This window comes from Mobula hypostoma, chromosome 10, assembly GCF_963921235.1.
Source record: "Mobula hypostoma chromosome 10, sMobHyp1.1, whole genome shotgun sequence".
NCBI lineage: Eukaryota > Metazoa > Chordata > Chondrichthyes > Myliobatiformes > Myliobatidae > Mobula > Mobula hypostoma.
Genome location: NC_086106.1, coordinates 54,915,211 through 54,937,514, shown reverse-complemented (window position 1 = coordinate 54,937,514; position 22,304 = coordinate 54,915,211). Strand labels below are relative to the sequence as shown.

The window sequence follows — 22,304 nt, the reverse complement described above, 5'->3', positions numbered from 1 at the left end:
TCATAGAGTAGCACTTTGTTAATCTTATACCAGTTTTCCAAATGCTGCATATCGGAAATTCCCTCCCAGCCCGCTTCAGTAATGAATAAGAAATATTTTAGGAGTGAATGCAGGAGAAGTGAACATTATCTAACAGTAGGATTTGGTGTTAGATAATATCAAATGTTTAACAATGGCATTATATAAATTCACTGGGTCCATACATTTAAAGCTCAGTTAATCAGTTTCAAAGGCAACTCTCACCACCCTCTCTGCATTCTCTGTAAGATCCTTCAGTGCCGCACTCAGTATCTTGTACGTCATAAGAAATAATGAGCCTGCTCCAAAAATGGAGCCAATGACTGGGACAAAGTCGAGAGCAAATCCCAGGGCTGAAATGGTAACAAGAGTAACCCCCCAACCTACCCTCATAATTACATCTAGGGTTATTTCCTCCAGCAGTGGAGCTTTTACTGTCGCCTTCAGCTCTTCCACAGGTTTTACTGCTCTGTTGACCAGATTTTGAAGAGAAGCATCATCCAGACCCAGGCATTTCCGGAAGTGGACAATGGCTCCAATGACTATACCGATATCACAAGCAAGAGAGACACCGGGAACTGGGATCTCACCCAATCCCCCTGAAAGTGTTGCAAACATCCAGTTAAGTGTTCTCAGAATGTTAGATTTCTTCTGAGCTATCTCCTCACTTAGGTTTCGAAGGGCCAGGACAAAGATCTTTTTTTTACATTATTTAGATCACCTTCAAGCTCTTCATTTAACCGAATGAAATCAAAATGACACGGCTGTAAACTGGATATCAGGAACATAGCTGGATCCGGAACTCCTGCCTCTTTCAGCCTCCTGACACAGTCACGCCGAATCTTTTCTAGCTCTTCTTCTTCATTAATAACCATCTTTTGTTTCCTCATGGACCAAAGATTGACATCAATCTTAGAGTGGACAAAACAGAATTTTTCCCCAGCCGTTTAATCTCTTCGGAAAGTTTTATATCACTTTCTCTGAATCGACAAGTGCAGATTATGATAAAGAAATCAAATCTTTTGAACTTCATTTCTGTGCGATATGTAGTTGCTGGAAATTGTGTAGTTCCGATCCCTGGCAGGTCCCAATAGCGAACATTGGGCAGAGTGGGATGTGAGTACCCGATTGGCTCCATTGTTGCTTCTGCGTTCCCAACTTCAGCTGCTCCCGGGTCATCGCTCCGAAGTCCTCTCACGGCATTGATGAAGGTGGATTTTCCTGCTCCTGATTGTCCCGTCACTGCAATGTTAAGCTCTGTTATCCAGATCAGTTATTTTCTTCTGTATCAGTGGTTTAACTTTTTCCAACCCACCTGTTTCAAAATCAGACTTCAGTTTGTTCAGTTCTTCCTGTGTGAAGAATGAGGGGGTCTCAATCTCTGCCAGCAGAGGAGGACAAAGGGCTTAATTAGGAAGGGGAAAAAAGATTATGAGAGAAAACTGGCGGGGAACATAAAAACGGACTGTAAAAGCTTTTATAGATATGTAAAAAGGAAAAGACTGGTAAAGACAAATGTAGGTCCCCTGCAGACAGAAACAGGTGAATTGATTATGGGGAGCAAGGACATGGCAGACCAATTGAATAATTACTTTGGTTCTGTCTTCACTAAGGAGGACATAAATAATCTTCCAGAAATAGTAAGGGACAGAGGGTCCAGTGAGATGGAGGAACTGAGCGAAATACATGTTAGTAGGGAAGTGGTGTTAGGTAAATTGAAGGGATTGAAGGCAGATAAATCCCCAGGGCCAGATGGTCTGCATCCTAGAGTGCTTAAGGAAGTAGCCCAAGAAATAGTGGATGCATTAGTGATAATTTTTCAAAACTCGTTAGATTCTGGACTAGTTCCTGAGGATTGGAGGGTGGCTAATGTGACCCCACTTTTTAAAAAAGGAGGGAGAGAGAAACCAAGGAACTATAGACCGGTTAGCCTAACGTCGGTGGTGGGGAAACTGCTGGAGTCAGTTATCAAGGATGTGATAACAGTACATTTGGAAAGCGGTGAAATGATCGGACAAAGTCAGCATGGATTTGTGAAAGGAAAATCATGTCTGACGAATCTCATAGAATTTTTTGAGGATGTAACTAGTAGAGTGGATAGGGGAGAACCGGTGGATGTGGTATATTTGGATTTTCAAAAGGCTTTTGACAAGGTCCCACACAGGAGATTAGTGTGCAAACTTAAAGCACACAGTATTGGGGGTAAGGTATTGGTGTGGGTGGAGAATTGGTTAGCAGACAGGAAGCAAAGAGTGGGAATAAACGGGACCTTTTCAGAATGGCAGGCGGTGACTAGTGGGGTACCGCAAGGCTCAGTGCTGGGACCCCAGTTGTTTACAATATATATTAATGACTTGGATGAGGGAATTAAATGCAGCATCTCCAAGTTTGCGAATGACACGAAGCTGGGTGGCAGTGTTAGCTGTGAGGAGGATGCTAAGAGGATGCAGGGTGACTTGGATAGGTTGGGTGAGTGGGCAAATTCATGGCAGATGCAATTTAATGTGGATAAATGTGAAGTTATCCACTTTGGTGGCAAAAATAGGAAAACAGATTATTATCTGAATGGTGGCCGATTAGGAAAGGGGGAGGTGCAATGAGACCTGGGTGTCATTATACACCAGTCATTGAAAGTGGGCATGCAGGTACAGCAGGCGGTGAAAAAGGCGAATGGTGTGCTGGCATTTATAGCGAGAGGATTCGAGTACAGGAGCAGGGAGGTACTACTGCAGTTGTACAAGGCCTTGGTGAGACCACACCTGGAGTATTGTGTGCAGTTTTGGTCCCCTAATCTGAGGAAAGACATCTTTGCCATAGAGGGAGTACAAAGAAGGTTCGCCAGATTGATTCCTGGGATGGCAGGACTTTCATATGAAGAAAGACTGGATGAACTGGGCTTGTACTCGTTGGAATTTAGAAGATTGAGGAGGGATCTGATTGAAACGTATAAGATCCTAAAGGGATTGGACAGGCTAGATGCAGGAAGATTGTTCCCGATGTTGGGGAAGTCCAGAATGAGGGGTCACAGTTTGAGGATAGAGGGGAAGCCATTTAGGACCGAGATTAGGAAAAACTTCTTCACACAGAGAGTGGTGAATCTGTGGAATTCTCTGCCACAGGAAACTGTTGAGGCCAGTTCATTGGTTATGTTTAAGAAGGAGTTAGATATGGCCCTTGTGGCTACAGGGGTCAGGGGGTATGGAGGGAAGGCTGGGGCGGGGTTCTGAGTTGGATGATCAGCCATGATCATAATAAATGGCGGTGCAGGCTCGAAGGGCTGAATGGCCTACTCCTGCACCTATTTTCTATGTCTATGTCTATGTCTATGCCACTGGTTCTCTGAAATGAAATATGTTCCATTAACGTTCTCAACTGAAACAACTTCTATTTGTATTGCATGTCACATCATTCACAGAACATCCTCATGTCAGTCCTTCTTATTAACGGTCCAAGTGCTCTTGCTGTTACAATTTGCTATGCAACAGCTATCAAAGTTGTTATTATAATGTGCATAAGCACGAGTAGGGTCATTGGAAAGTACAGCACAGAAACAGGCATTGACCTAAACTGGGACCATAGCCCTCCATACTTCTAATATTAAACAGTGAGATCAAGCTCACAAGCACCACTTATGCTGGCAACTTATTCCACACTCTCACAACCCTCTGAGCTGTTAATATATTTTGACTTTGCTTACTCACCATTGATTTAACTAATGGAGCACGTAGATCTCCACCTGTTTGTCCACAGAGCAGCATCTTCACATAGTCTACAACTTTATTTCTATTCACCCATGTTTCTTCATCATATCCTCTCACCTCAGTCCAACAAAGTTATCTTAGCTTTTGCCTCTCTGAAATGATATTACAAGTGAAGTTGGTGATCGGAGATTTGGAGCACATGAAGCCCAAACTGTGTGGGGCACTAGTAATTGGTTGACAGGGTGCAGAAGAGGAGTTGTTATCAGAAGATCCTATGCAGATGATACGTTCTGTCTGCAGTCTGGTGCATCAGTGGGAATGGGAACGGCTCATATTGAACCTGGCATGCTTCAATCATTGATAAGCTCCACCACAGTCAAGAATCTAGTTTCAACACGTTGTGACGAGAATACACATAAAATTAAGATGTTTGCTGGCCTGGGTTAGCATCAGTGACATCAGCAAGTGGTCTGCCACCTGCCCTCAGGGGAAGGAGAGATAAGGAACAATGGAGCAGCATCTGGAGATGTGTAATGAAGGGATGTGGGAGGGAGAGCTGTCTGGAGCGGCTCCCCCCTTTGAACCTTGAACTGTTTGAAGTGATGGACAGGCGATACCCCAGCAGGGGGATAAAAAGGGACCGGTTCGCTAAGGCAGGACACACACACGCCACCCGAGGTAACGAGACCCTGGAAGCGGTACGCTCCTCACAAGTCGGTGGGAAGTACCAGACAACCCAGGCAGGGTGGAAAGGTACGATCAGCGGGAACCCGGTGTGTGTCCGCCCCTGCCTGGGTGCCGGGTTCACTGCAGAGGATCGACCGCATCTGGAGGAGGGGTCACAGTCGGTGACCTCAGGTGACATCACCAAGGACCCGCCCAAAAAGCTGTTTGTGAGCCATATCGTCGGTCTGTGAGTGAAACCATGTCTGAATGATCAGTTGTTCCTGTTCTATCTCTCTCTTCCCCCACCTTGTCCATCGCCATGGCAACGATTACTGCGAACTGAACTACTAAACTGGACTGAACTTTGAGTCACTTTGAAATTTGGTCATTTACCCCTAGACAACGATAGAGCTTGATTGATGCTGTTATCTTAATTCTGTGCACATGTGTGTTTATCATCGCTGAACTGTTGCATTTATTATCCTTTCGATTACTGTGTTGCTTGTTTCTTTAATAAAACTTTCTTAGTTCTAGTACTCCAGACTCCAACTGAGTGATCCATTTCTGCTGGTTTGGCAACCCAGTTACGGGGTACGTAACAACGTGCAGTTCTGAATGATGGTGCACAGTTAAATAGCTGGAGGAGAAAAGGAGAGGAACATTTTCCAAGAACATGCCCATCCAACAACCATTGTGAGTGCTATAGATGTGGCTGAAATATTCACAAGAATGGTGTTCAATAACCAGGTCAAATGGTGATAGGAGCCGCCAACTTCCTGAATATGTAAATAATGTACAGAAGACGTCTGCTCTTTCAATGTAGGTATCTACACAACATGACGTAAATCCAGTACGGTTAATGACTACCAAATCTGGTGACACTAAAACATCAAAGCAATGGGCCTTGCCATCATGGGACTCTCAAGAATCATTAATGCCTAATTTGGATTTTGCCAGGACAATTTGATCTTTAAAATTCATTTTCAACTAGATCCTTTGTAGACATAACAGCTTCTTCCCATTTGTAATGAAAACTGTCTTTGAGCCCAGGCTAAAACTTCACAGAGTGTGCCCAAAAGAACCACACTTTTTCAGTAGGCACCAATGGTTAGTGATGACCCAGGAACTACCAATTCAAAGAGAAAAGCAAACCCATCCCTCCTTCCTCACCAAAAAAGAAAGGTAACACGATCATCAATCCACCCTCCAAACTCCCTCCCTAGCACAAAATGCAACAACATGGGCCCCACTCCCCACTCCATATTGACAAATACAGTACTGTGCAAAAGTCTCAAATGTATTATATATAATTTATTATATAAAACCAAATTATAACAAATTAAATAAAATGGAGATGCAGGATTAGGGGATGTGTTTTAGCTGAATGATATGGGAGCTGGAGGGCCCCATTGTGGTTCCTGGTGACCACACTGGCAGCAAGTGTTAGTTACTCGAAGAACTCAGGCTCAAATTTGAAGAGCTGGAATCTGAGCTTCAAACATCGCGATGCATCAGAGAGAGTGAAAGTTACCTGGACTCTGCGCCCAGTCTGTGATCAGGGCCAAGAACGTGTTACTGCGAGTGAGGCACTTGGGGAGGAGGGGGTTCCAAGACGGAGGAATATTGGAGGAGTCTCAGACCCTGAACTTGCCCGACAGGTCTGAAATTGATGCAATACACACAAAATGTTGAAGGAACTCAGCAGGCCAGGCAGTATCTATGGACAAGAATAAATAATCGGCATTTTGGTCCGAGACCCTTCATTTCTTAGCCCAAAACGTTGACTGTTTACTCTTTTCCATAGATGCTGCCTGGTCTACTGAGGTCCTCCAGCATTTTGTGTGTATTACTTTGATTTCAATCACCCACAGATTTTCTCTTGTTTGAGACTGATGCTCCTTCTGAGGATGAGACAGAGGGTTGTAGGGAAGATCAGCAACTGTGGTTCATGGAGCTGTTCAAGAAGGGGGAGAGAAGAGAAATGTGGTTGTAACTGGTGATTGTATAGACAATGGAATAGGCATAATTCTCTGTCACAAAGATTGAGAGTCCCAAAGGCAATGTTATCTGTCTTGTTCCTGGGTCTGGGACATCCCATCTGAATTGCAGAGAAATTATGCATGGGAAGGGGTAGGGTTCCTTTTTTGTGGTTCATGTCAGCACTAGTGATCTGGGAAGCTAGGGACTAAATCAAAACGCAGAAACAAGAAGTTAATAATCTCTGGATTGCTACATAAGCAACATGCAATTTGCACAGGGTTAATAAGATGATAAGATCAGAGGGGTAAAGGTGCTGCTAAATTTCGGTGTGGGAGAAGTGGATATACATTTGTGGAACATTAGCACCAGTGTTGGAGAAAGGGAGCTGTTCTGATGGGGCAGGCTCTACCTGAACTAGGCTGGGACCACAATCTGGCAAATTACATAACTAGGGGTGTGGTGGGCTTTAAACTAAATTGTAGGGGGTGGATTGAACAGGCTGGAAAAGTCAGGATAATAGTAAAGGGAAGGAGAATCCAGGAGAGATTACAGAAGTCTCCAAATTAATGAATAAAACAAAGTTTAGAAAGGGATAAGAAATCATCTTCAGAAACATGGAGACAAAATTGAAAAGAGAGCTGAATACAGAACTGTTTCTGTTATATTTCAATGCATGATGTATCTATTGTTACGTACCCCATAACTGGGTTGCCAAACCAGCAGAAATGGACCACTAGATGGAGTCTGGTTTAACAGAAACTAAAAAAGTTTTATTAAAGAAATAAGTAACACAGTACTCTAATCGTAAGGATATAAATGCAACAGGTTAGCAATGATAAAACACACATGTACACAGAACAAGGCTAATAGGAATCAAACAAGCTCTATTGCAGACTAGGGGTAAAATGATCAGTCTCAAGTGATGCAGAGTTCAGTTCAGCTTAGTACAGTTCGCAGTAATCGCTGTTGTGCCATTGGAGAGAGAGAGAGAGAGAGAGAGAGGGATATGCAAATCCAATTCAGCAGACCTTTGATGTTCTTCACAGTTGGCTTTCGAGCGGACCCTTTTATGTCTTATATCTTGCTGTGGTCACCGACTGTGACCCCTCCGTTCCGGATACGACCGTTCTTCCGCGGTGAACCTGGCACCCAGGCAAGGGCGGACACACACACCAGGTTCCCGCTGATCGTACCATTTCACCCTGTGCGTCTATGGTCGGTTCCCGCGACCAGACCTCCAAACTCTCACCAACTTGTGGAGGCACACCGCTCTTCCAGGGTCTCGTTATCTTGTGATCTCGTGGTGTCTCATGCCTTAGCGAACCCGTTCTTTTTATCCCCCTGCTGGGGTATCGCCTGTCCATCAAACTTCAAACAGTTCAGGTTCAAAGCAACCGATCTGTCAATACTCGGAACTGTGTCTCTTTTTGTTATCTCTTTCCTCTCTCATTAACATTTTGAACGTTTCTCCATTTGTCTCCCTTATCTCTCTCATCAGCATCAATCTTCTGATAACTTGGATTTTCATCACAATATAATAAAGTTGATGATATCATAGCACAGTTACAGATTGCCAGGTATGATGATGTGGGCATCACTGGGTCATGGTTGCAGGAAGATCACAGCTGGGAGCTTAACATCCAAGGATACACATCATATCAAAAGGAAAGTCAAGTGGGCAGAGGTGTTGGGATGGCTTTGATTTTTAAATAAATCACTCAAAAGTAAAGGCATATGATTAGAAGATGCAGTCAACAAGGTTTGAAAAAAAGACACTCATGGAAGCTTTATATAGACCTCCAAACAGTAGCAAGAATGTGGGGTACAAATTACAACAGAAGACAGAAAAGGCATGTAAAAAGGGTAATGTTATGTTGGTCATGGAAGATTACAATATGCAGATTTACTGGAAATTCAGTTTTGTACTCGATTCCAAGAAGAGTTGGCAGAATGTCTGTAAGACCTATTTTTCAAACAGCTTCTGGTTGAGACGATGAGGGAAAATTCTGGACTGGGTGCTGTGTAATCAGATTTGTTTAAGGAGCCTAAGGTGCAGGAACCCTTAGGAGGCCGTCATCATACTAGTATAGAATACATCCTGCAGTTTGAGAGGGAGAAGATAAAAATGGATCAGTATGCAGAGCCTTAAAGGGAATAACAGAAGCAGAAGAGGAGAGTGGGCCAAAGTTCACTGGAAGGCAACACTAGCAGGGATAATAGAAGAGTAATGGTTGGAAACTTTGAGAACAATTACACCATAAGACATAGGAACAGAATTAGGCCATTTGGCCCAATACATCTGCTCTGCCATTGCATCATGACTGATCCATTTCCTTCTCAACACCATCCTCCCGCCTTCTCCCCAAAATCTTCATACCCTAACTAATCAAGAACCTATCAACCTCCACCTAAAATGTACTCAATTATCTGCCCTGCACATCAGGCAGTGGCAATAAATTCCAGAGATTCGCCACCCTCTGGTTTAAGAAAGATCATTTTCATCTATACTCTGAATGAAAGTTCCTCTGTTTGGAGGATGTGCCCTGTGGTCATAAACTCCCGCATCATAGGAAAAATCCTCTCCACATCCAAGGTATTTAGGCCATTCAACAGGTTTCAGTGAGATTATCCCCTGGTTCGACTAAATTCCAGCAAGTGCAAGTCACTGCCACCAGTAGCTCCTCATACGATAATTGCTTCATTCCTGGAATCATTCTTGTGAACTTTCTCTGAACCCTCTCCTATGTCAGCACATCCTTTCTTAAATAAAGGGCCCAAAACTGCTCACAATACTGCAAGAGAGGCTTCACCGGTGCCTTCTAAAGCCCTGGCCATAAATCATTGCTTTTATATCCTTGACCACTCAAAACAAATATTAACTTTGCATTTTCCTTCCTCATCACCAAATCAACCTTCAAATGGACCTTTAGATAGTCTTGTATGAGGACACCTAAGTCCCTTTCCAATTCATTTTTTAAAAAATTCCTCCTCATTTAGAAAATAGTTTACTCTTTTATTCCTACTACCAAAGTGCCTGACTGTATATTACCCAACACTGTATTGCTTTTGTCACTTCTTTTCCCTTTCTCCTCATCAGTCTAAATCCTACTGTAGCCTCCCTGCTGTCTCAAGACTACCTGTCACTCCACCTATCTTTGTATCAACTTCAAACTTGGCCACAAAGCCATCAATTCTATCATCCAAGTAATTGACATACAACGTAAAAAGAAGCAGCCCCAACACTGACACCTGCAGAACACTACTAGTCACAGGCAGCCAAGTTTGAAGACAGAAGATCGGTTCATCCCAAAGAAGAAGTTTCCAAAGGGCGGAGAGGCTACCATGGCAATAAGGGAAGTCAACACAGCATTAAAGCAAAATAGAGGACATACAATATAGCAAATAATACTGGGAATCTAGAGGATTGGGAAGTATTTAAAAAAGTAACAGTAAGCAACTGGGAAAAAGCAGTAACAAGGGAAATGATAAGTATAAAGGTAAACAAGCAAATAATATAAAGGACGAAAACAAAAGCTCTTTTTTTAGATACATAAATAGTAAATGAGAGGTAAGACTTAACACGGGTCTGTTCTAGACTGACAATTGAAGGGTAGTTATGGGGACAAGGCAATGGAAGGTGAACTGAATATGTATTTTGCGACAGTCTTCTCTGTGGAAGACACCAGCAGCATGCCAGAAATTCGAGCGTCAGGGGGCAGAGGTAGTGTATATGTGATTACTAGGAAGTAAGTGCATGGGAAGCTGAGAAGTCTGAAGGTAGGTATTCACCTGGTCATGATTGTCTACACCCCAGGTTCTAAAAGTGGGTGTTAAAGGAATTGTAGAGCAATAATAGTGATCCTTCAAGAATCATTGGTCTCTGGAATGATCTCAGAATGAAAGGAGGCAAAAGACAGGAAATTATATGCCAGTTAACTTGACTTCAGTGGTTGGGCAAGATGTTAGGGTCTATTATTAAGGATGAGGATTCTGGGTAGTTGAAGGTACATGATAAGATAGGCAGAACTCGGTATGGTTTCCTGAAGGAAAATCTTGTCTGACAAATCTGTTGAAATTCTTTGAGGAAATAGCAGGCAGGATAGACAAAGGAGAGACAGTAGATGTTGTTTACTTGAATATTCAGTAGGCCTTTGACAAAGTGCCGCACAGAAGTCTGGAAAGAAGATAAGATTCTGAAAAAATACCCGCATGAATAGATGATTGGCTGACTAGCAGAAAGTAACGAGTAGGAATAAGGGTAACACACATAAAATGCTGGAGGATCTCAGGTCAGGCAGTACATATCTATGGATAGCAATAACGACCTGATCTTTCAGGCAGAGACTCATCATCCGTCCCAATTAGGGTCATAGACTGAAACTTTGGTTCTTTATTCTTTTTCTGTTTGGCTGCCAGTGACTAGTGGTGTTCCATATATATCAGTGCTGAGAAAGCAGGGATTCTGCAGAAGGACTTGGACAGATCAGGAAATGGGAAAAGAAGTGGCAGAAGGAATACAGTGAAGTAAAGTGTATGGCCAGGCATTTTGGTCGAAGGGATTAAGATATAGATTAGTTTCTAATATGGTAAGGAAGGCAAAGGCAACATTCGAGACGACTGAAATATTATAGGAAGGATGTGATGCTGAGACTTTATCAAGCATTGGACAGATTGCACTTGGAGTACTGTGAGCATTTTTGGACTCCATATCTATAAAGGGATATGCTAGAGAGACCAGCATATACTCACGAGAATGTACCAAGACTGAAACAGTTAATGTAGAAGGAGCGGTTGATAGCTGTGGGCCTGTAGTCATGTGAGTTTAGAAGAAAGTGGTGGTGGGGGGGGAACTTATTGAAAACTCTTGACACCCCAAGAGCCTTCTACTACCTGAGGAAGAAGTCATATGCATGCAGGATTACCCTTCAAATTCCTATACTGAATCAAGCTCATCAGCACTTCAAGAAGTGAAACTGTTACACCACATGCTATTCAAAACAGTCACACTTTCCACCAGTACCATACAGAAGATGAAGTTAATGCCACTCACAAGATTTAAAGATGCTACCTGTTTATGCTATTAGAACAATAAAATGACCACCAAGAGAATGGACTAGGGCTTTAGTGTGAGGGGGACAGCCTTCCTGGGTGAAGCAAGAGTGGCCGTGCCTCTGACACAGAGTCCGGCTCTGTGGCTCAGAAGGGTAGGGAAAGGAATAGGAAGGCAGTAGTGATAGAGGACTCTATAGTTCGCGGGTCAGGCAGGCGATTCTGTGGACGCAGGAAAGAAACTTGGATGAAGTTTGCCTCCCAGGTGCCAGGGTCCAGAATGTTTCAAATCGCATCCAAGATATCCTGCAGTGCGAGGGAGAACATCCAGAGGTCATGTACAGATTGGTACCAATGACATAGGTCAGAAAAGGGAAGAGGTCCTGAAAAAAGACTACAGGGAGTTAGGAAGGAAGTTGAGAAGCAGAACTGCAAAGGTAGTAATCTCGGGATTACTGCCTGTGCCATGTGACAGTGAGAACAGGAATAGAATGAGGTGGAGGATAAATGTGTGCCTGAGGGATTGGAGCAGGGGGAAGGGATTCAGATTTCTGGATCATTGGGACCTCTTTTGGGGCAGATGTAACCTGTACAAAAAGGACGGGTTGCACTTGAATCCCAGGGAGACCAATATCCTGGTGGGGAGGTTTGCTAAGGCTACTGGGGAGAGTTTAAACTAGAATTGTTGAGGGGTGGGAACAGAACTGAAGAGACTGGGAAGAGGAGGTTGGCTCACAGATAGAGAAAGATTGTAGACAGTGTGAGAGGGAGGATAGGCAGGTGACAGAGAAGGGATGCGCTCAGATGGATGGTTTGAGATGTGTCTGCTTTAACACAGGGAGTATTGCGAACAAAGTGGATGAGTTTAGAGCGTGGATCAGTACTTGGAGCTATGATGTGGTGACCATTACAGAGACTTGGATGGCTCAGGGACAGGAATGGTTACTTCAAGTGCCGGGTTTTAGGTGTTTCAGAAAGGACAGGGAGGGAGGCAAAAGAGGTGGGGGTGTGGCACTGTTGATCAGAGATAGTGTCACAGCTGCAGAAAAGGTGGACGCCAAGGAGGGATTGTCTACGGAGTCTCTGTGTGTGGAGGTTAGGAACAGGAAGGGATCAATAACTTTACTGGTTGTTTTTTATAGGCCGCCCAATAGTAACAGGGATATCGAGGAGCAGATAGGGAAACAGATCCTGGAAAGGTGTAATAATAACAGAGTTGTTGTGACGGGAGATTTTAATTTCCCAAATATCGAATGGCATCTCCCTAGAACAAAGGGTTTAGATGGGGTGGAGATTGATAGGTGGATGCAGGAAGCTTTTTTGACACAATATGTAGATAAGCCTACAAGAGGAGAGGCTGTACTTGATTTGGCATTGGGAAATGAACCTGGTCATGTGTGATCTCTCAGTGGGAGAACATTTTGGAGATAGTGATCATAATTCTATCTCCTTTACAATAGCATTGGAGAGAGACAGGAACAGATAAGTTAGAAAAGCACTTAATCGGAGTAAGGGGAATTATGAGGCTATCAGGCAGAAATTTGGAAGCTTAAATTGGAAACAGATGTTCTCAGGGAAAAGTACGGAAGAAATGTGGCAAATGTTCAGGGGATATTTGTGTGGAGTTCTGCATAGGTAAGTTCCAATGAGACAGGGAAGTTATGGTAGGTTACAGGAATCATGGTGTACAAATGGTGTAATAATTCTCGTCAAGAAGAAAAGAAAATCTTACAAAAGGTTCAGAGAGCTAGGTAATGTGAGAGATCTAGAAGATTATAAGGCTAATAGGAAGGAGCTTAAGAATGAAATTAGGAGACCCAGAAGGAGCCATGAGAAGGCCTTGGCGGGCAGGATTAAGGAAAACACCAAGGCTTCCTACAAGTATGTGAAGAGCAAGAGGATAAGATGTGAAAGAATAGGACCTATCAAGTGTGACAGTGGGAAAGTGTGTATGGAACCGCAGGAAATAGCACAGGTACCTAATGAATACTTAAACTCAGTATTCGCTATGGAAAATGATCTTGGTGATTGTAGTGATGACTTGCAGCAGACTGAAAAGCTTGACATGTAGATATTAAGAAAGATGATGTGCTGGAGCTTTTGGAAAGCACCGAGATGGATAGGTCGACGAGACCGGATGAGATGCACCCCAGGATACTGTGAGAGGTGAAGGAGGAGATTGCTGAGTGTCTAGCGATGATTTTGGCATCGTCAATTGGGACGGGAGAGGTTCCGAAGGATTGGAGGGTTGCAGATGTTGTTCCAAATCCTCTGGATTTGATGTACGCTAACATTAAGGAAGCATACAGCTCCTCTCCCCTCCCCCCATTGGGAAGGTCGGATCACAACCTAGTGCATCTAAAACCCTGCTACGTGCCTCTGGTGAAGAGTAAACCTGCAACCTTGAGGACAGTGAGGAAATGGTCGGAGGAGGCTTATGAGGCGCTCCAGTGTTGTTTTGAGGTGACAGACTGGCAGGCACTCTGTGAGCCACATGGAGAGGATATTGATGGGCTCACAGAGTGCATCACTGATTACATCAACTTCTGTGTGGACTGCAATGTTCCGACAAGAACTGTCCTTTGTTATTCAAATAACAAGCCATGGGTAACAAAGGACATTAAGGACATCCTGAACGCTAAAAAGAGGGTGTTTATAGATGGAAATAGAGAGGAGCTGAGGGCAATACAGAGGGACCTGAAAGCCAGGATCAGGGAGGTTAAAGACAGGTATAGGAGGAAGCTTGAGTGGAAACTCCAGCAGAACAACATGAGAGAGGTCTGGAGTGGGATGAGGACCATCACTGGGTTCTGGCAAACTAGCAACAGAGGAGCTGAAGGCAGTGTGGACAGGACCAACGAACTTAACCTGTTCTTTAACAGATTTGACATTGTGGCCCCTGCCCATCCCCCACATGAGTCATCTGTTGTCGGCCCCCAACCAACACATATTCCACTCTCCCCTCCTCACAGTCCCCCACCCTGCTCTCATGACTATACCCCTTCCCCACACGAAACCACCACGGTGGGCTTTACAGCTGAACAGGTGAGAAGACAGCTATAACGTCTCAACCCAAGCAAGGCTGCAGGAATGGATGGTGTCAGTACCAGGGTGCTCAAAGCCTGTGCCCCTCAGCTATGTGGAGTACTTCGCCATGTATTCAACCCGAGCCTGAGGCTCCAGAGGGTTCCTGTGCTGTGGAAGACATCCTGCCTCGTCCCTGTGCCGAAGATGCTTTGCCCCAGTGGCCTCAATGACTACAGACCGGTGGCATTGACCTCCCACATCATGAAGATCCTGGAGAGACTTGTTCTGGAGCTGCTCCGGCCTATGGTTAGACAACACTTAGATCCCCTCCAGTTCGCCTACCAGCCCTGACTAGGAGTTGAGGATGCCATCGTCTACCTGCTGAACCGTGTCTACGCCCACCTGGACAAGCCAGCGAGCACTGTGAGGGTCATGTTTTTTGACTTCTTCAGTGCGTTCAACACCATCCGCCCTGCTCTACGGGGGGAGAAGCTGACAGCGATGCAGGTGGGTGCTTCCCTGGTATCATGGATTCTTGATTACCTGACTGGCAGATCACAGTACGTGTGCTTGCAACACTGTGTGTCCGACAGAGTGATCAGCAGCACTGGGGCTCCACAGGGCATTGTCTTGTCTCCCTTTCTCTTCACCATTTACACCTCAGACTTCAACTACTGCACAGAGTCTTGTCATCTTCAGAAGTTTTCTGATGACTCTGCCATAGTTGGATGCATCAGCAAGGGAGATGAGGCTGAGTACAGGGCTACGGTAGGAAACTTTGTCACATGGTGTGAGCAGAATTATCTGGAGCTTAATGTGAAAAAGACTAAGGAGCTGGTGGTAGACCTGAGGAGAGCTAAGGCACCGGTGACCCGTTTCCATCCAGGGGGTCAGTGTGGACATGGTGGAGGATTACAAATACCTGGGGATATGAATTGACAATACACTGGACTGGTCAAAGAACACTGAGGCTGTCTACATGAAAGGTCAGAGCTGTCTCTATTTCCTGAGGAGACGAAGGTCCTTTAACATCTGTCGGACGATGCTGAGGATCTTCTACGAGTTGGTCGTGGCCAGTGCGATCACGTTTGCTGTTGTGTGCTGGGGCAGCAGGCTGACAGTAGCCGACACCAACAGAATCAACAAGTTCATTCGTAAGGCCAGTGATGTTGTGGGGATGGAACTGGACTCTCTCACAGTGGTGTCTGAAAGGGGATGCTGTCCAAGTTGCATGCCATCTTGGTCAATGTCTCCCATCCATTACATAATGTACTGGTTGGAAACAGGAGTATATTCAGCCAGAGACTCATTCCACCGAGATGCAACACAGAGCGTCATAGTAAGTCATTCCTGCCAGCAGCCATCAAACTTTACAACTTCTTCATTGGAGGGTCAGACACCCTGAGCCAATAGGCTGGTCCTGGACTTATTTCCTGGCATAATTTACATGTTACTATTTAATTATTTATGGTTTATTACTATTTAATTATTTGTGGTGCAACTGTAACGAAAACCAATTTCCCCCGGGATCAATAAGGTATGACTATGACTATGACTATACAAGAAAGTGAGTAGAGATAGCCCAGGAAATTATACACCAGTGAGTCTTACCTCAGTGGTTGGTAAGTTGATGGAGAAAATCCTAGGAGGCAGGAATTATGAACATTTGGAGAGGTATAATATGAATAGGAATAGTCAACATGGCTTTGTCAAGGGCAGGTCCTGCCTTACGAGCCCGATTGAATATCCTGAGGTTCTGACTAAACACATTGATGAAGGAAGAGCAGTAGATGTAGTGTATATGGATTTCAGCAAGGCGTTTGACAAGGTAGCCCATGCAAGACTTATTGAGAAAGTAAGGAGGCATGGCATCCAAAGGGATATTGCTTTGTGGATCCAGAACTGGCTTGCCCACAGAAAGTAAAGAGTGGTTGTAGACAGGTCATATCCTGCATGGAGGCCGGTGACCAGTGTTGTGCCTCAAGGATCTGTTCTGGGACCCTTACTTTTTGTGATTTTTAGAAATGAACTGGTTCAGGAACTGGAGGGATGGGTTAGTAAGTTTGCTGATGACACAAAGGTTGGAGGTGTTGTGGGTAGTGAGACGGCTATCAGAGGTTACAGCGGGACATTAATAGGATGCAAAACTGGGCTGCAAAGTGGCAGATGGCATTTAACCCAGATAAGTGAGAAGTGGTTCATGTTGGTAGGTCAAATATGATGGCAGAATATAGTATTAATGCTAATGCATTTGGCAGTGTGGAGGATCAGAGGGATTTTGGGATCCGAGTCCATAGGACGCTCAAAGCAGCTGCCCAGGTTGACTCTGTGGTTAAGAAAGCATACGGTGTATTGGCCTTCATCAATCGTGGAAATGAATTTAGGAGCCAAGAGGTAACGTTGCAGCTATATAGGACCCTGGTCAGACCCCACTTGGAGTACTGTGCTCAGTTCGGTTGCCTCACTACAGGAAGGATGTGAATGCCATAGAAACAGCGCAGAGGAGTTTTACAAGGATGTTGCCTGGATTGGAGAGCATGCCTTATGAGAATAGGTTGAGTGAACTCAGCCTTTTCTCCTTGGACCGATGGAGGATGAGAGGTGACCTGATAGAGGTGTATAAGATGATGAGAGGCATTGCACATCAAAGTTGCTGGTGAATGCAGCAGGCCAGGCAGCATCTCTAGGAAGAGGTACAGTCGACATTTCGGGCTGAGACCCTTCGTCAGGACTAACTGAAGGAAGAGCTAGTAAGAGATTTGAAAGTGGGAGGGGGAGGGGGAGATCCAAAATGATAGGAGAAGACAGGAGGGGGAGGGATAGAGCCAAGAGCTGGACAGGTGATTGGCAAAAGGGATATGAGAGGATCATGGGACAGGAGGCCCAGGGAGAAGGAAAAGGGGGAGGGGGGGAAAAACCCAGAGGATGGACAAGGGGTATAGTCAGAGGGACAAGGGAGAAAAAAGAGAGAGAGAGAAAGAATGTGTGTATATCAATAAATAACGGATGGGGTACGAGGGGGAGGTGGGGCATTAGCGGAAGTTAGAGGAGTCAACGTTCATGCCATAAGGTTGGAGGCTACCCAGACGGAATATAAGGTGTTGCTCCTCCAACCGGAGTATGGCTCCATCTTTACAGTAGAGGAGGCCGTAGATAGACATATCAGAATGGGAATGGGATGTGGAATTAAAATGTGTGGCCACTGCGAGATCCTGCTTTCTCTGGCGGACAGAGCGTAGGTGTTCAGCAAAATGATCTTCCAGTCTGCATCAGGTCTCACCAATATATAAAAGGCCACATCGGGAGCACCGGAAGCAGTATATCACCCCAGCCGACTCACAGGTGAAGTTTTGCCTCACCTGGAAGGACTGTTTGGGGCCCTGAATGGTGGTAAGGGAGGAAGTGTAAGGGCATGTGTAGCACTTGTTCCGCTTACACGGATAAGTGCCAGGAGGGAGATCAGTGGGGAGGGATGGGGGGGACGAATGGACAAGGGAGTTGCGTAGGGAGCGATCCCTGTGGAAAGCGGGGGGGGGGGGAGATGTGCTAAGTGGTGGGATCCCGTTGGAGGTGGCGGAAGTTACGGAGAATAATATGTTGGACCCGGAGGCTGGTGGGGTGGTAGGTGAGGACCAGGGGAACCCTATTCCTAGTGGGGTGACGGGAGGATGGGGTGAGAGCAGATGTGCGTGAAATGGGGGAGATGCGTTTGAGAGCAGAGTTGATGGTGGAGGAAGGGAAGCCCCTTTCTTTAAAAAAGAGACATTGATCGTGTGGATAGTCAGAGGCCTTTTCCCAGGGCTGAAATGGTTGCCACAAGAGGACACAGGTTTAAGGTGCTGGGGAGTAGGTACAGAGATGTCAGGGGTAAGTTTTTTTTACTCACAGAGTGTTGAGTGCATGGAATGGGCTGCTGGTTATTGCAGTGGAGGCGGATACGATAGGGTCTTTTAAGAGACCTTTGGATAGGTACATGGAGCTTAGAAAAATAGAGGGCTATAGGTAAGCCTAGTAATTTCTAAGGTGGCGACGTTTTCAGCACAACTTTGTGGGCCGAAGTGCCTGTATTGTGCTGTAGGTTTTCTATGTTTCTATAACATTTCCTCAAGTACCTTCATCTCCATCATGCACCATGCTTACGAGGAAAGGTATCATTGTTCCTTTAGTGTTGCCAGGTCTACCATGATGAAATCATGAGCCAAACTCAAGATGGGATCATATTGATCCAGAATGCAGATTTTGATGAAGTCAGGTCCCATCTACATGCTCAAGGCTGTTAGGAAGGTGTAATATCTGCTGTTCTTGATTTTTATACCCAGATCTCAAAAACAAACACAAGGGATTTAATCTGCCAAAGAGCCAGATCTGTCTTGTTCTAAAGAGAAAGCTGAGCACTGTAGGCTTCTGCTCTGGCAGGTTTTGTTGATGCAGGAGAGCTGGGAAGAAACAATGTGCGTAATTTCCGACCTACCTGGAGCTTGACCCTCCCATTCCTGATCTCTGTCTCTCGCTGTCCGGTCTGTATAATGATCCAATGATGACAGGGCTTTAAACATATGCTCAGCGAGCCATTTTGTCTTTTCTTGTGTGTTTTTTTCTGCTTCCAGAGGAGAAGGCAGAATGAATTGTTTTTCTTACATATATCAGACATATCCCAGACACTGAGACAAATCACCATTAGTAACATTTGGTTTAATGCAAGCAACTGGAAAATAAACAATAGCATTTACTCACCTTGGCTTAGTCAACTTGAAGAAAGAGATTGTGTGGGCAGTCGTACTTCCTTCTCAGTGGTCCAAGGAAGAAGGACCTGTCATGAAGCTCAGTGCAAAGAGAACTGAAGGTGAATGGGAACGGTGACAATTACTGGACTCTCAAACATCATCATAGATCATGTCACCTTGAAGTGATGTGACAAGAAAGTGCTGCAAAATTCCACCTTACTGTCTCAATGGAAAGCCCAAGACAATCACTTTGGAAAAAAATAACATTTTGCACTCACACTCCCAGCAATTCACATAAATACGTTATTTCTATAGGCAGTAGGTGTCAGTGAAATTGCAGTTAAATTAAGATAAAATGCTGACTTGTCGAACCTTTTCTGTTTTCACAGAAAGGAATAAAAAACTAAAGATATAGTTAAATACAAAACTAAATCAAGAGAATGAGATTTTTCAGTGTCGTATCCATTAAGCATTGATAAGTGAGAATACAGTGAAACAATGTTACACCGTGGAGTGAATTCTAACTGGCTGCATCACCATCGGGTATTATTGTGGGTGGGTGACCAATGTACAGGATCGAAACAAGCTGCAGATAGTTATAAACTTAACCAGCTCCATCATTGGCACTCGCCTCCCCAACATCCATGACATCTTCAAGGAGCGATGCCTCAAAAAATCGGCAGCTAGCAACACCCAGGACATGCCTTCTTCTCATTGCTATCATCAGAGAGGAAGGACAGGAGCCTGACCTGAAGACACACACTCAACGACTACTATAGTTTGGCGATTCCAATGCTTATCCGGATAAGAGCAATCCTTTCTGGAACCAGACAGGCCAGGGGAATTATGTTTTAAATCCCAACTATCCTTTGCGGGACGACCAACCACCCCCTCCCACAACTTCAGTCTCTGTCCATCTAAACATCCTGCATTGCACAACACACCCATGCCTTCTGGTTTTACAACTTCTCACTTTCCACTTTAGCAATGTCCCCAAAATTTCTCTAATATATTTTGTTTCTCTCTTTAAATAACATCTTAAAATAACAACGCCACATTTGTTCAGGCTGCTGGCCCTGAACACCTCCCTCTGCAAGTGGATCCTAGACTTCCTGACCAGGAGACCTCAGTCAGTCCGGATCGGGAGCAGCATCTCCAACACCATCACACTGAGCACGCCCCCCCACCCCCCAGGGCTGTGTGCTCAGTCCACTGCTGTTCACTCTGCTGACCCACGACTGTGCAGCAATACACAGCTCGAATCATATCATCAAGTTTGCCGATGACATGACTGTGGTGGGTCTCGTCAGCAAGAACGATGAGTCAGCATACAGAGGTACAGCGGCTAATGGACTGGTACAGAGTCAACAATCTGTCTCTGAATGTGAACAAAACAAAAGAGATGGTTGTTGACCTCAGAAGAGCATGGAGCGACCACTCTCCGCTGAACATTGATGGCTCCTCCGTTGAGATCGTTAAGAGCACCAAATTTCTTGGTGTTCACCTGGCGGATAATCTCACCTGGTCCCTCAGCACCAGCTCCATAGTCAAGAAAGCCCAGCAGTGTCTCTACTTTCTGCGAAGGCTGAGAAAAGCCCATCTCCCACCCCACATCCTCACCACATTCTACAGAGGTTGTATTGAGAGCATCCTGAGCAGCTGCATCACTGCCTGGTTCGGAAATTGCACCATCTCAGATCGCAAGACCCTGCAGCGGATAGTGAGGTCAGCTGAGAAGATCATCGGGGTCTCTCTTCCCGCTATTACAGACATTTACACCACACGCTGCACCCGCAAAGCTAACAGTATTGTGAAGGACCCCATTTACCCCTCATACAAACTCTTCTCCCTCCTGCCATCTGGCAAAAGGTACCGAAGCATTCGGGCTCTCAGGACCAGACTGTGCAACAGTTTCTTCCCCCAAGCCATCAGACTCCTCAATACTCAGAGCCTAGACTGACATCTACATCATTTATTATTACATTGTAATTTGTCCTCCACTGTGCCTTTTGTCTTGTTTATTAATTATTGTACTGCCCTTCACTGTTTTGTGCACTGTATGTGGTCCTGTGCAGGTCTGTAGCCTAGTGCAGATTTTATGCCGCTTTACGTAGTCTAGTGTAGCCTTCTGCTGTCTCACATAGTCTAGTGTAGTTTTGTGTTGTTTCATGCAGCACCAGAGTCCTGGAGGAACATTATTTCGGTTTTTGTTTTACTGTGTACTGTACCAGCAGCTTATGGTCGAAATGACAATAAACTTGACTTGACTTGCAATCTCAGCAACGCTCTGCTAGATGGCTCCAGCAACTTCCTCGGAAACTTTCCTCAGGAAGGCTCCAGACAGCCAATATGAACTGTGTTCTAACTCTCCATGGACACCTGGTCCACATGGAAACTTGATAGACGAGCCCGCCAACCGCTGAGCCCCACACCTTCTCCTCAAAGACCGCAGGTGACAGGATTTTGTTAGTCTCTCTGTACCTTGTGTTAAGCGGCTTGTGATGACATCTCATTCAGTGCTGGCAATAATCAGATAGACTGGGAGAGTGAACTAAACGTAAGCTGGAACTTGTTTCTGGACGATTTTCAATAAGCTCATGTATTGCAGCACCTCGGGTTGTTTCAATTGTGATTTGCGTCACACAGATGTTTCCTTTCCTGGAAACACCCTAACCTCTTTATGTATCCGACTACTTTTTATTGTTGTGTTTTGCACTAGTTGATTTTACTTAACTAGTTAATATACATATATATACTTGGTGTTATTCAGTGTTTATTTTTACATTTATCATGTGTTGCACTGTACTGCTGTCACAAAGTTAACAATTTTCACAACATATGCTTCCGATATTAAACCTGATTCTGATTATGTAGGGCAGTTCACCGCTGTTGTGATGTGCACAACTTCAATTTCACTCAAAAAGCCACAGATCCCCGATGTTAAATCCCTACATACAAGAAAAAGTAACATCTGTTCAGGAGTTTTCTCAAATTGTTTGACCTAGTTTTACGGTCGTTTACACTGAGACACTGCTTTGAAACTCGCAGGGTATACTGTCCACAATTTTCTCAAGCGAATTGTATTACATTTAAGTAACGGTAATAAACAGACTGAGTTCATCATCCAATTTCTCGTCTT

The 22,304-nt window shown here is 44.7% G+C and overlaps 1 pseudogene; it reads right to left on the bottom strand.

The window, feature by feature from the left end:
- Positions 1-216: 216 nt before the first annotated feature.
- LOC134352538 (interferon-gamma-inducible GTPase 10-like) overlaps positions 217-22,304 on the bottom strand; it is a 60,599-nt pseudogene continuing 38,511 nt past the window's right edge.